Source organism: Microtus oregoni, unplaced genomic scaffold (assembly GCF_018167655.1).
Source record: "Microtus oregoni isolate MIOR12 unplaced genomic scaffold, Mior012 000014F_ref0000157, whole genome shotgun sequence".
NCBI lineage: Eukaryota > Metazoa > Chordata > Mammalia > Rodentia > Cricetidae > Microtus > Microtus oregoni.
In genome coordinates this window covers 38,962,177-38,976,403 of record NW_024543073.1, presented here as the reverse complement: position 1 = coordinate 38,976,403, position 14,227 = coordinate 38,962,177, and the positions used below count along the sequence as shown (strand labels likewise).

Here is a 14,227-nt window from a genome sequence, read left to right as displayed (position 1 = left end):
TCATCTTCTTTGTTCTTTCTCTTTTCTTCATCCACTCCTTCTTTTGACACATACAGGCTCCATAATTGGCTCCTGTGTCTTTTCTGGTTGTTCTAGATGGAAAGGGGCATATAATGATACTGTTGTTGTAAACAGTATTTTCCCTTATTTAGGAGAGAAACATTTTCCTCACTGTTCATAACAGTGCTTGTTCAATGTGCCTTGTCTGCTGAAATCAAAAGAGAACATTGTATCCGCTGATCATGGAGTTACAAGAATTTGTGATTCACCTGAGTTGTGGTTGTCCAGAAACCTAACTCCAGGCTCTGGAAGAGAAACAAGCCCATTTAACTCCCAAGTCAGTTCTCCATTCCCTCAAATGATTTTTCTATTGTGTTATCAACAGCTTAAATGTACAGTAAAATCTGTCTGTGGCTGACTAGGATAGTTTATCTCTTTAATATGATCATTTTGATAATTTGTCTTTTGTATTTATAACATTAATACATAAATAATATTTTAATTGAACATCTATTTTAAAATCTTTTTTTTTAAAGAGAAATTTGCCAGCCAGGAATTATGCTTCCAGTATAATTTGGTGGTTGGGTAAGTTTTACTCACTTCTAAGAACTGAAGTGAAGATTAAATCTCATGCTGATAGCCTCAGTTTGAATTTGTTCCCTTGAGATTTGATTTTTTTACTTATATTTTCTTTCCCCTAGTTGTGCACATCAAAATCTAGTTCAACAGAGCAATGGTTTTCTAGAAGGTTATAATGAAGCACACATAGAAATGATATCTGTGCATCAGGGTAATGTGCAAGGTCTGCTACACTGCAGCTGTGGGGTGGGTAGGTTCCTGGTTGAAGCAGTCGCCACCTATCTGCTCTGAGAAGTCAGGGAGAGTCACAGATGCAACCAATTTGCTGTAAGACAGGTTTTCTTAGCTCAAAGACTAAGAAAATCTAAGAGAACCTTTAGCCCTTTCACATACTGTGTTAACTAGATCATTGCTTCTTCCACTTTAATACGCTTATGCAATGCCTGAAAAGAGTCACTAAAATGCATATTCTGATTCAGTGGGTCTGAGAGTTTACATGACTAACAACTTCTCACGTGATACCAGTGTGGTTCATGAGACCCACACTGTATGTAATAAAAGCTGAGTGACTCACTAATTCAGCTTGCTTTGGAAAAAGAAAATGTAATTGGGCTTAAGTCTTAGAAAATTTACTCTCTTAAAAAATTCATTACCAAAACTAGTAAATAGTGGTCTCTTTTTTACTAGAGGTAAAGTCTAACACTTTTCTTAGACTGAATCTGCCTTTGTTCAGTACTTCAAACTCCGATTCTTTATAACCTTATAGATTTCTATTTTAAAATGGTTATAACTGACATTTGCTCTTATAAGGAACACTTGCCTAGAGTTCAGAGAACTTTTAAGTTTAATTTTATTATAATCAAGGGAAGACACTTAAGAAAGAGATGTAATAACTGATTATTTAGAAAGACTTTTGTCTAGATTAAACATGCTCAAAGAAAGTCATAATTATGATAAAGTTATTATATTCCCAAGACTTGGATGTAGAGAAGCTATGCTTCTTGACCATACATGAAATATCTTTTACCCTCAAATTAGTTCTAAAACTTTTGCTCTAACCATATCAAAGATTCAAAACACTTTGAAATAAATAATTTAGACATTTCGGGCTGGAAAGATGGCTCAGTGGTTAAGAGCATTTCCTGCTCTTCCAAAGGTCCTGAGATCAATTCCCACCAACCACATGGTGGCTCACTACCATCTATAATGAGGTCTGGTGCCCTCTTCTGGACTGTAGACATAAACACAGACTTACTATTGTATACATAATAAATAATTATAAAAAAATAATTTAGATATTTCATTTTATACAAATCTGTAAGAAAAATATCAGCATGATATGAGATTGAAAATAAAATATATTTGTATTTAAAGTCAAATATAGAAAATTAGGATGTTAAAATTGCTCATAAAATATAAAATATTTATGAAAGATAAAAATTTTTGTAATGTCTTTGAAAAGTTGGTTAAACATTTAACAAATTTATTCTATTAATCTTTATAAGCAACAGTTTAGATCTTTGAATATAAACTAAATATTAGAATGTGAATTTGACATTATTTAAAAATGTTATCTTTGGAAAATAGGGTAGGTACAGAAGTGAGTTTGAATAACTGGAAATGAAAAACTGTTTAACTATAATATCCAGAGAAGGAAAAATGTGTAGAATAACAAAGTTTTAGAGGCTTAAAGATTCATGGGCATTTGAATAAAATCACTTATGACAGTTAATTGTGAAAATCAATTTGATGAAGTATGGCTGATAACTGCTAAGCAATGCTAAACCAGGTACTCACTGTTTTCCATACATGGAGCAATCAGTTACTAAGTATCACACTAAGTCTTTCTTGAAAATTACATGAAGAATCACAAAGCAAAATATGTTGACAGAGGGAGAATAATTTTATAACCAATAGCTTGGAGTACATGGAGTTTTACACTGGAGGAAAGGACAATCAGATTTTGGGCTTCAAAGTATTAACTGATTTCTCTTATGGTCTAATTATAACTTACTTTTCTACCTACCTATCTGTAATGTCATCCCATTGGTAACAAGAACTTGAAAATTATACTTGGACCATTGTAGTTATCAGACAACAAGGCAGGAGGAACTAATGCTTTATAAGAGAGTATTTAAATTTGACGTTGATTTTATCTATTATAATGGTGCAGTTCTCAGTTTATAAAAGAGGTAACATGTCAGTAATAATAATTTCTTTTAAAGAATTTCAAACATGTGGTGGTTTAATCATGGAATAAATATAAAGACAGCTTACATTCCAATCAGGAAAACCGAGGTGAGCCACCTCACTGCCTTCATAAGGAGGTGCAGTTAACCACACTTGGGTCTTGTGATCCTGTAGTAAAGATCTGCAGGAAAATACACTACAATTAGAACTGTTTTGAAGCAACTAACCAACATTTCCAGAGTATAGTTTATTTAGATGCCATAAATGGAACAAAAGCAAAAAGTGCTCTCATCTTGATGGTATAGGGAATTGGACAATTTTATATTTTGAAATCAGAATTTTGTCCCCACACAGACGTTAACTTAGCATTCTCTAAAGTTAAATCTTGTGGGCTGTGCTACATTCAGGAGCACATGTACTACAGCTAGAATGTTATAGAGATAATAAGCAAGTCTCTTGTACAAGGAAGACACCCAAATTTGTAAAATGTTCCATATTTTCACATAATAAAATACTTGCAAACTGAATGCAAGAACACATCAAAAAAATTATTCACTGCAATCAAATTGGCTTCATCTGAGAAATGCAGGGATAATTTAATACATAAAATTGATAAATGCAATCCACCAGAAAAACAGACTGAAAGACAAAAACAACATAATCTACTGAGATGTCAAAAATTTGGCAAATTTCAACAACTATTCATGGTAAAAGTTCTGAAGGGACTAGAATTATAAGGACATACATAAATACAATTAAGATAATTTACAGCAAGCCTGTAGCTAATATTGACTTAAATGGAGAGAGATAAAAAGTATTTCCACTTCAACCAGGAACAAGACAAGGTTGTACACTCTCTCCATATTCATCAATAGTTCTTGAATTCTTAGCTAAAAAAATTAAGACAACAGAAGGACATCAAGGAAATATAAATAGGAAAGAAGTCAAGGTGTTGGAGGGTTTTGGTAACCTGGAAATGGGCTGGAATCTTTCACATTATAGGGAATCACTTACAATTGTTTTACTTACCAATCATTTTTATATCTATAGATTACTGCTGTACCCAGCCTTCATCAGAGAAGCTTCTTACCATAGTGAGCAGTACTTATTGCAGAAAATTGTGCTGACTTCAGTGCTGAGAATAGGTGATATTGGAGTGCTGGCTCTAAATGTGACAGTTATATCACCTTTGCACAGGTTAATGTAACATATTAGAAGAGGGGTCAGAAGAACAAAGATGGGGAGATATGCAACAGAAAGATGGCTTCTGGACACGGCACAGCCATTGCACTCAGGAACCCCCTGCTGCTGTGGATGTCTGCAGAGGACCATCACAGGCTCCAGAGCATCAGACTATATCGTGGATATCAGGGTATATCTCCACCCTTCCCCAAGGAGCTACTGATACTTAACAGTTGTTTGGTGAGGAATGCCATTTTCTTCAGATATGTAGCCAGCTACACCACCCCTCCACCTATGATGGGACAGGAGATTTTATTTAACTTGTTTGTAGGGTTAAGCCAGTCCCTTTAGGGGACGGGTTGGCCTCGGGTGAATGCATTCGAATAAATCGGGCGCGCAGGAGGCTGCTCATCCCTTTTCTTTCCTACCTCCTGTGCTACACGGGAACCTCAGTTCTGTAAGTTTTATTTAATCATTAAAGTTGAATATATTCTTTAATATTTGCCTGCATTTATTCACGCTGATACATTTGGCACCCGCCCCGTGGGCTTTGCAGAGACCCGCCCCAAATGGGAGTCTCTTGGGGCCACCGCTACAAGCAGTGGTCTCCCTGGGCGCGCAGACTGTACCCTTTCAGCTGGTCTGACTACGGCTGGGGACACAGCTGAGATTCTGAGCAACTCGATCTTTCCTTGTGCCTGCTAAAAAGTCAAACGGACAGGAGTATTAGCACTCCCCGGCTCCGCCCTGCCTGACAGTGGCACAAGCTACTCTGTAACAGTGTGATCAGTCTCTGTTCCCCTCCCACCTCTGCCGGCGCTCAGGTCATGTGACGGTGGCCCTGTGAGCTGGCTCAAACACGCCGGTCCCTTTGATTTGTTCACTTTGGCGGCTTTCTCTCTGTTCCTTTTCCAGCCCAATTGCTATTAATCAGCCTGGTGTCTGCTCCAATTTTGTTTTTGAGTCATTTATTTCAGACTTACGTCACGTGGACTCAAGTGAACTCTTTCGTCACCACTGGCAGGAACCGGTCATTGCAGGTAAAAGAATTTTTTCTTTTATAAATAAAATGTCTGAGAACGTGACTGTTTAAGATTTCAACAGCCTTTTTGAGTGTACCATGTGAGAGATTTTACAAGAGGTGTCTATCACCACACATCTATGGATATTTCTGGGATTCATAATTTTCCTTAGCACTATATGGTTTGATAATAGGAAAATGATAAAATCTCTTAAGGCAGAGGTTGAACGTTTAAAAACTATTGAGAATGACAACAATCTTCTCAAGAATCAGTTTGAAGTTCTCCAGGAAGAAAACAGATCATTGTTTAACATGACTCGGTTAACTGAGCAAAATTTAGAAAAGGTACAGGCTGATGTTAAGGATAAATTCATTACTATGGAAGAAGGAACAGCTGAATTAGATCGTAAGTTCCAGCAGTCCCTTTCTGTAGGAACTGAAATATTAACTGAGAGAATCAAAACTGCTGAATGTGACAATCAAATTTTGTCTAAAGCTTATGACAGATTGGCGGAAAGATTATCAATACAAGAAGGCACGGTTTATGCCATAAAAATTATGTCTGAAGATGACAAGTTATCTCTAATGGACAAATTTCATACTTTAGAATCCTCAATGAAGGCTTTGGAACATAATTCTGGACAGGAGATTCAGACATTGCAAAAAGCAATGGTGAATAGAATTGAAAAGATTGAGGAATTTCTAAATTCTGATGAAGAAGAGCAAAGGGTAGAAAGGCAAATTTTAACTATATCTGTGGATAAATCCCTCTGGGACAATTTCCACAAAGCTCTACCTACAGCTCTACATGCCTTTCCAGTAATAACAACAGAAAAGGTGATTGGTTCCAGAAACCCTAGGGTCATCAAGGAAGATACATGGGAGCCTGTCCGTATGAATGATCTCAAAGAAATTAAACAGGCTGACATGACTTTTGGGATGCATGCCTCTTTTGTTAAAGAGATGCTAAAATCTGGGGCCACAACAAGCAGAGCAACCCCCTCAGACTGGCTCCAGCTGAGCTCCGCGGTCCTTGAGAGTGGACCGCAATTAAAATGGAAATGCTTATTCAGGCAAGAGGCTAGACTTTTAGAACAGCAGGAAAAGGTGAAGGGAATTGACATTTCCCTAGATAAAATTCTAGGTGAAGGTCTTTTTTCTGACCCTCAGGAACAAGCTAATTTGGATGAAAACAGACTCTGCACGTGTACTACAGCAGCCTTAAAGGCTTGGGACAGGGTACAAGACCCAGGACAGAGAATGGAATCATTTGTCAGAGTTAAACAGGGTCAGAGAGAACCCTTTAGTGACTTTTTACAAAGATTAACTAAGGCTGTACAAATAGGGATATCTGACCCAGAAGCAAGACGTATAATAATTGAGTCTTTGGCTTACGAAAACGCAACTGTGGAATGCAAAAAGATCTTGGGGCCTTTAAAGTTCAGATCAGCACCCTTGGAAGAATGGGTCTTGCATACACTGAATGTTGACATATTTGACTATGACACTGAAGCATGGGTAGAAGAAGCAATTTCCAATGGTAAAAGGAGACACCAGAATACCAAATGTTTTAATTGTGGCAAAATGGGTCATATGAAAAGGAATTGTAAACAACGGATTTTCAGAAACAATAATAATGCATCTTCTAGAAATAACAGAAATAGAAGGACTCAGCCTTCAGGTTAATGTAGAAGATGTGGAAAAGGCAGACATTGGACGAATGAATTCAGGTCTACAAGAGATAGACAAGGGAATGTGATACAGACAGGAAACGTGAGAGGGGGGGCCTCACAGGCCCCCATGGCAAACATGGTTCAGTCATTTCCAGTTTCTGCAGAGAACATGCCTCGTCAGGACAATTAGGAAGCCACATGCCTAATGTTACAAGCAATAGTGATCAGAAAGATGAGTTACGTGTGTTTTGGCAAACTTCTATAAATGATCAAAGACCTAAGCTGAGAGTGTATGTAAATGGCATTTTTATTACTGGCCTGCAGGACACAGGTGCTGATGTAAGTGTCATTACCCCAGAATCTTGGCATCCATATTGGCCTCTTCAGAATGTAAATGTTCAGCTCCTGGGAATTGGAACCCTATCTCGAGTAAGGCAGAGCACGAGATGGGTTGAATGTATAGGCCCAGAGGGACAAATAGGAAAATTAAGGCCATATGTAGCCAATATTGCAATGAATTTATGGGGTTGTGACCTATTACAACAATGGAATACCCAAATTAACATTCCTGCTACTTCTAGAGCCTATATTTCTGAGAATAATATTAAAAGATATTACAAACGGAGAAAACCGGCCATTCGGGCTGTACAAGAACAAGCAATTGATGTCCCTTCAGAGATACCAACAGCCTTGCCTCTAAAATGGTTGACTGAGAAACCAATATGGACAAAGCAATGGCCTTTAGCTGAGGAAAAGTTACAGGCTTTAGAACAGCTGCTACAAGAACAACTAGATGCTGGACATATAGAAGAATCTACCAGCCCTTGGAATTCTCCTGTATTTGTGGTTAAGAAAAAATCAGGTAAATGGAGAATGGTGACAGATCTCAGGGCCATCAACAAGGTTATTCAACCCATGGGCCCTCTGCAATCTGGAATTCCTTTGCCCTCTTCATTACCAAAAGGATGGCCTTTCATAGTTATTGATTTAAAGGATTGTTTTTTCACTATACCTTTGCAAAAAGAAGATAGAGAAAAATTTGCCTTCACATTGCCTACTTATAACAATTCTCAACCTTCGAGGAGGTACCATTGGGCCGTCCTCCCCCAGGGTATGTTAAATAGCCCCTCCCTGTGCCAATATTTTGTGAATATTTTGCAAATAATATGCAAGAAATTTCCCAAATCTATAGTATACCATTACATGGACGACATTTTGTTTTCTGATTCAAACATAGATATCTTGAACAGACTGTTTGAAGAAATACAGATACTTTTTCCCAAATGGGGATTGCAAATTGCTCCAGAAAAGATTCAGAAGGGAGATTCTGTTAATTATTTAGGTTACAGAATAGGTTTGCAAAAAATTAAGACACAAGAGGTACAAATTCGAAGAGATCGCCTACGGACTCTTAATGACTTTCAAAGACTGTTAGGAGACATTTCCAGTCTACGACCAGCTATTGGGATTACACCTGATCTAATAATTCATTTGAACAAAACCTTGGATGGTGATAAAGATTTAAACAGTCCCAGAGAATTGACAGCTGAAGCAGAAAAGGACCTGACAATGATTGAAGAGAAATTACAACAGGCACATGTGGACAGAGTGAATCCAGAGCTCGATTGTATTCTCATCATATTACCATCAAAAATTTCTCCTACAGGAATTTTAATGCAGAGAGATGATATTATCTTGGAATGGATCTTTTTACCACATAAACCAAGTAAGAAACTGAAAACTTATGTGGAAAAAGTCTCTGAGTTAATTATAAAAGGCAAGCTGAGACTTCGTCAACTAGCAGGCATAGACCCAGCAGAAATTATAGTGCCTTTCGCTGCTGATGAACTAAAGAAATTATGGGAAGATAATGAACCATGGCAAAGATCTTGTACTAATTTTTTGGGAGACATTAATAACAACTATCCAAAAAGCAAGCGGCTCAACTTCATAAAGAGAACTTCCTGGATCCTTCCTCGAATTGTCCGTGATGCTCCAATAACTGGAGCCCGTACATTCTATACTGATGCCAATAAATCAGGGAAGGCAGGTTACAAATCAGAAGACTTGGGTAAGGTGGAACAAAGTCCTTATGATTCTGTCCAGAAGGCAGAATTATATGCCATTCTTATGGTACTAAGAGATTTTAAAGAACCTATTAATATAGTTACTGATTCACAATACGCAGAAAGAGTTATTTTACATATTGAAACTGCTGAATTTATACCTGATGATACAGAACTAACCTCATTGTTTCTCCAGGTTGAAGATTTGATCAGGAACAGGCTTTGCCCTATATACATAACACACATCCGATCCCATACGGGTCTGGCAGGTCCTCTAGCACAAGGTAACGCAAAAATTGATCAATTATTGATTGGTAGTGTGCTACAAGCCTCTGAATTTCATAAAAAACATCATGTTAATAGCAAAGGTTTGAAGAAAGAGTTTTCTACTACATGGCAACAAGCCAAGGAGATTGTGAAGAAATGCCCCACCTGCTCTTTCTATAACCAAACGCCGCTGCCAGCAGGGGCTAATCCGAAGGGCACCCATAGGAATGAAATCTGGCAGATGGATGTGTTCCACTTTGCAGGATTTGGCAAATTGAAGTATGTTCATCACACCATTGACACTAATTCAGGCTTTCAGTGGGCAACTCCTTTAAGTTCAGAAAAAGCTGATTCAGTAATCACTCATTTATTAGAAGTCATGGCTATCATGGGTATACCTACACAAATAAAGACAGATAATGGTCCTGCTTATGTCTCTAGGAAAATGAAACGGTTTTTTGATTATTACAATATCAAGCATGTTACAGGTATACCATACAATCCTACAGGTCAAGCAGTCATAGAAAGATCAAATCGAACTATAAAGGATATGTTGAACAAACAGAAAGGGGTGGAAAACACCCCCAGAAATAGGTTACATAATGCTTTGTTAACCTTGAATTTTCTCAGCGCTAATGAGAAGGGAACAAAGGCTGTGGAAAGACATTGGATAATGGAAAAGTCTGCTGAACTAAATCAACCAGTTTATTTCAAGGATGTGCTGACGTCACAATGGAAGCCAGGAGATGTGCTGCGTTGGGAAAGGGGTTTTGCTCTTATCTCCACAGGTGAGGAAAAATTATGGATACCGTCAAAATTAATAAAGGTTCGGTTTGAAGAAGAGAAGTCACTTGGAAAAGATAAATAACAATTCATTCACAAGGATGACCAGCACTCTGATGGTAAGGATTACAGATAGGTTGGGGGCAGGGTTCTTTTCTTATCTCCACAGGAAAATATTCATCTTCAAAGAATTTATGATACCCTGAATATTTAATTACTGATGGATGGAAAATAGTTACGACCCACTAAGTATCAACAATAAAATTCTATACATAATGTAAGTATTGAATTTTTTATATATATTTATATGTTTTATTGAACACTTCTTTATAAATGTGTAGAGCTGGTTTTGGAGTTGGACTATGGCTCAGTCTCTCTTCAATTCCAAGCCTGTTGATAAGAGATATTTCAGAGTTTCTGTCTCAGGTCAGGAGCCATGAAGTAGGACAGAATAAAAATAATTTTATACTTGATAAACTTTCTTTGCCTTTCCTCATATCTGTGTCTTTCTTTATATGTCAGTATATGTCCTTGTTGTTAATGTTTAAATTTCCCATAACAAGCAACAAATTTTCCTACAGTAATCTTTGAAGTTTCCAGGATGAAGATGCGGCCCCACAACATCAACTCAATCTGGTTTTTATGAAGTCATGAATTTTTTTTTCCAGCGCTAATATTAGACCTGTTTTTTGGTACCAGCTGCAGGAGACAATTTCGAATGATGCACATTTTTGACAACATTCTGGCCGGACCTTCTCAAAACGCTCAGAGACTAGTTATAATTTTCTTAGGTCAAAGGTTAATTTGGGAATTTTACCATCATTTGTTTTCACAGGGGCCCCTAAGAAGAACGTCGCCCCCATGTCAGCTAAAAGAAATCTAAGAGGATGACGTCCCCTCTCCCAACAGAGTTTGCCCACAGGTTTAGGGACATCTTTTAGTGGTTGGTTTAGGGTTGAGTGGATGGGGAGATATTGTATGGAATTAGGGGTATATTCAAAAAAAAGGGGGGATTAACTGGTTTGATGGGATGATTGGTAGTTGTGACTTACTGTTTTTAGAAAATTATATTGGTACTGTTTCTTGTATATTGATATATTGAATATTGAATGTGAGTGTTCCTACCTCTATTTTTGTATAAGAGTATGCTTATATTGTATGGATACATCGATCATATCACAATGTACATTTCTACCTCTGGTACTATTTATGTAATAACATTGTTTACATTTCATATGTAATGACATTGTTTACAGGTGAAGATCATTGTCTTCATATATTGCACAGTTGTTTATTCTCTTAGTTTTCAAATTAGATAGGTATTGAGAATTATATGTTTGCCATATTTATTATTAGGTTAATCAGGTCTTTTAGATACATAGAGATTATTTTTAGTATAGATAGTATATTTTTTCCCTCCCTCCCTCCCTGCCTCCTCCGTATCTTCAGCCTCTTTGAAGAGCTGTAGAAAATGGCCTTTAATCTAACCTAGAATTCTGTGCCAATGAGACACAATTACTCCTGGCAACGCCACTTTACTCCCGAGAGAACGTTGAGCACCAAAGACACTCCACTGGGAGCTTGTCTTCTTGGCAGAACTGGCCTTTGGGTTGAGAAAAGCCCATACCTCAACTACTGACTAAGATATGAAACAGGATTGTCTTATCTTGCCGAGACAGGGTAGGATAATTCTAAGAAAGTTCCTTGCACTTGATAATGGTATGTCAGTTATGTTAGGCCTTAGCCAAAGTTTGTTGACTCAACATTGCAAACGAGACTTTGGGTGATTGCCCAGATAGTCAGTTGTCTCTGTCATTTGTTGCACATTTTGGATATCTCTCATTTGTTAAGTAATATTTATTCCCTTCTCAGATCTTTGATGGAGTTGAAGATTATTTAATTGTAGTTACTCTCTACATTATTTAGACTCCTTGAGATAGAATGTCTAGAAAAACTTTTGTTCTCAATATTGTTTGTTATATTTATCATTTGTTATTATTGTTTATAGTTATATTTGGTTTAGTTCTGTCTTATTTAGACAAAAGGGGGAGATGTAGGGTTAAGACAGCCCCTTTAGGAGGCGGGTTGGCCTTGGGCGAATGCATACGAATAAATCGGGTGCGGGAGGCTGCTCATCCCTTTTCTTTCCTACCTCCTGTGCTACGCGGGAACCTTGGTTCTGTAAGTTTTATTTAATCATTAAAGTTGTATATATTCTTTAATATTTGCCTGCATGTATTCACGCCGATACACTTGTTGGATCACACACAAGAGAAGACAAAGAAGCAGGAGGGTTTTGTGGGAAGAAAGCTCTCAGTGATGAGGGAAGGGAGAGGGGAGGTGGAAGAGTGAGACGACTATATAGTATATAAATATGTAAAAATGGCAAACGATAAAGAAGTTAAAAAGGTAAATTTCTAGCAATAAAGATGTTATGTAAAATGTTTTGTGCGGTCAGTAAAATTTTCTGAGTTTCTATGTCAATAAATAAATAAATAAATAAATAAATAAAAATAGGTCTAGGATTAATGAAATATTTAATATACACTTATTGCTAAATGTTTTAAATATATTGTCTTCATTAGTTCAAAACTCTAGGGTATCAATGCCATTACTATCACTTCACAAAAAGGGAAACCAAGGTAGAACTTTGGAAATGAATCCACCCAAAGCTTCACATGAAGCCTGTAATAAGAATAGTGAGTATAGAATTTGAACCTATGTACTCCAACTCAGAGTTTTTACTGGAAAATTCCCCAGTTCATTGAGTTTCTTTAAATATGTTTGTATTTTTAAAATAATTATTTTTCAGAATCCTCTCTGTTATGAATATTTCCTAACATGAGCTCTCTACTGACATAAATTCCCAATCAAGCCAAATCAAAACAAGCCAAGTTAAGAAATATCCAGGTTGAATGGGAGTTCTGTGCTCTAGGGAGACCCCGAGGGGAAACAGGTAAGTTAACAGACCATGTGTTTCTCTTTTGGGAGTTCATTTGAATACTCTGTGGGAGTGGCCCTGACCCTCCCTAGGGGGGGGTCAGGACCAGGCCTGCTGGGATTTGGAGTCCAAAACAATATAACTCTCAGGTCTGGGGGCTGGGATAGATGCAAGAGGCTGGGACCTATTCTCCCAACACTCTACTTTAAATACAAACTGTCAAGCAAGTTTTTCAGAAAATTTAACTTGAAACTACCAGTGATGCTGGTACTTCTCATAAATAAAACAAACAACCACAACAGAAGACGAAGGAATTTCAAATGAAATGTAAGAAAGGAAGAGGAACATTATCTGAGTCTGGCAAAAAACAAAATGGATTTAAAGGTTCCAGACTAGTGAGATGGTTCAATGGGTAAAGTCACTTGCCACCAATCTAGGGAATCTGAATTCAATTCTCAGATCCCATAAGAGGAAGTGAGAATATCAAGCCCCACAAGTTGTCCTCTGACCTCCATAGACAAGCCCACATCCAAACTGTAAAGAAATAAATGCAATTAGTTTTTAAAAAATGTTTTACGATAGAAAGCTAACTTCAAGGGGAGCTAACAGGAAAACATTAAAGATTTGGGACTTAGATCCATCAACATTTTTTTAACTTATTTATTTATTTATTATGTATACAGTGTCTGTGTGTATGGCTGCAGGCCAGAAGAGGGCACCAGACCCCATTATGGATGGTTGTGAGCCACCATGTGGTTGCTGGGAATTGAACTCAGGACCTTTGGAAGAGCAGGCAATGCTCTTAACAACTAAGCCATCTCTCCAGCCCCCACCAACAGTTTTTTATACCCTTCATTTTGCCTTCAACTTTTCTGTCTTTCTAATTTGTGATTTTGGAGCAATAGCTGCCAATTATTTAAACATAATTTTGTTTTTTAGACTGAAATACAAAGTAATGAAATTTTGAAACATATAGCTCAGCAGCCAACCAGTGGTAATATATGTTATTTTGTTGGCATACAGCATAATTGAATGTGTGCCTGATATGTTTTTTGTTATAAAACGTTACTTGACTATATTTTAAATTCTTGTAACAAATGCTTATGAAGTCTGAGAAGCATATGTCAAAGATCTCACACTACTAATGGAAAGAAATGCAGACACATAGCATTCATCCTACACTGGTACACAAAGAAGAACATTTGTGTCTTTCCTGAGAGCATTTATGCTGGCCTATGGTTCTGACAAAGAGCAGGTGTAGGCTTCACTTGTAGGACCCTCACCCCTTATTCTCAAAGGGGCAAGAAGAAATTTCCTAGCAGAATATTATCCCAGGAAGATAGTGGCCTTCCCCTCTCACACCTGGGAGATTCCAAGCACAAGGTCACTTAGCTCAGCCCAGCCAGCCACCTGGTACAGGCTGATAAAGATGGCCCAACTCAGAAACAGTGACCTTGCTCTAAAAACAAGGAAAAAGCTGACATAGCAGGATGGGAGAAAGCAAAAGTCTTTGCACCCATTCCAA

The 14,227-nt window shown here is 37.4% G+C and overlaps 1 non-coding gene across 1 annotated transcript; it reads left to right on the top strand.

Annotated features, from left to right (window-relative positions):
• Positions 1–3,163: 3,163 nt before the first annotated feature.
• Positions 3,164–3,270, top strand: LOC121456016. Its single transcript, XR_005975570.1, has one exon. It is a non-coding gene; the product is annotated as a U6 spliceosomal RNA (small nuclear RNA).
• Positions 3,271–14,227: the final 10,957 nt, after the last annotated feature.